Source organism: Wasmannia auropunctata, unplaced genomic scaffold, assembly GCF_000956235.1.
Source record: "Wasmannia auropunctata unplaced genomic scaffold, wasmannia.A_1.0 LD336064.1, whole genome shotgun sequence".
Classification (NCBI taxonomy): Eukaryota; Metazoa; Arthropoda; class Insecta; order Hymenoptera; family Formicidae; genus Wasmannia; species Wasmannia auropunctata.
Window position 1 is genome coordinate 1,062,784 of NW_012026826.1, and position 1,399 is coordinate 1,064,182.

Here is a 1,399-nt window from a genome sequence, read left to right on the forward strand (position 1 = left end):
TATCCCCTGTGTGCCTTGTCGACTCAGTAAATGGCTAATCATAAGATTGATTTATCGCTATTATAAATGGCTGCCGAATAAATCAATCTTATGATTGGCCATTCGACGCCATTTTTAATATTTTCTAGTACTTTTGCGATACTGCCATAAGCCGGTCGCGCTTCTCTGATAATCTAGGACTCTAGTACGGAACTAATCCCATTTCCGTCGCCAAAAAATCTAATGAGTTTGTACCCCCTGGTGGCCACCCCTTTTTATCTCGTAAACTAACAGAGATAGACCAGGATAGACCTAATAAACATAATATTAAATTAAACGGCTCTGACTTTATTGTAAGCACAGTAATCATTTAGAAACATTATTTATGTTAGAGAGCGGAGAAACATGCGAAATTTTTGCAATGTAAAGTGACAACTTTAATAGATAAAAATTATAACGTTTTTTTTAACGGATACAATGATGTGTGATATAACGACATTATCTTACAAATTATACAAATTATTTTGATTTAAATTTTACGGGCAATTATTACCTTTTCAGTTTCGGCTCTGCGGTGTGGCTAACTTCCAATTTTTGCGTTGACGATTGCAATGTAATGTTTTCATCTGATCATAGTACTCTCGAGTCTCGTCAATGTAGTCAGAGTCGGAAGTTGGCCACATTGCAGGACCGAAATTGAAAAGGTAGTAATCGCCCACAAAACTTTAAACCAAAATAACTCTTATAATTTGTAAGATAATTTCGTTATATATCATATCGTTGTATTCGTTAAAAATTTATATATGGTGTGTGTGTGTGTGTGTACATATAGAATATGTATGTATAATCACAGATTTCTATAGAAATCTGTATGTATAATACATAAAGCGCGTTTTAAATACGGGCCTATATACGTATTTATACATATACATAATAATGTTGTATGGAATTATGTACAAAAATTGGATATTTCGTAATTTTTAAACATGTAATAAAGCATCCTTTAACAATATAAAATATATTTTTAAAATACTTCAAATTTATTTCTATAGTATATATAATATATTAATATATATACAGTCACCAAACTAATTGTCCGAACAATGCGTTAATCGATCATTTCTAAAAATTCAAGATAAAGCAACTTGGTCAAAAATTATCGTAATATAATGATCAAAAAAGCATTTCACAGCTTAAAGTCTGTACTTTCAAAATTTATAATTCATTAAATGACTTACTAATTCTTTACAAAGCTGCACGGCTGCAAATGAAGATGATCAAATCTAAAAATTTTTTTTACACTAAATTTGCGAAGTTCCATGGAGTGAAATAAAAATCGCATACAAATGCAACTTACAGCGTTTGAAAGCGTGAATCTTTACCTTTAATGTGCGTATTCGATCAGCATTGTGCGATTTTT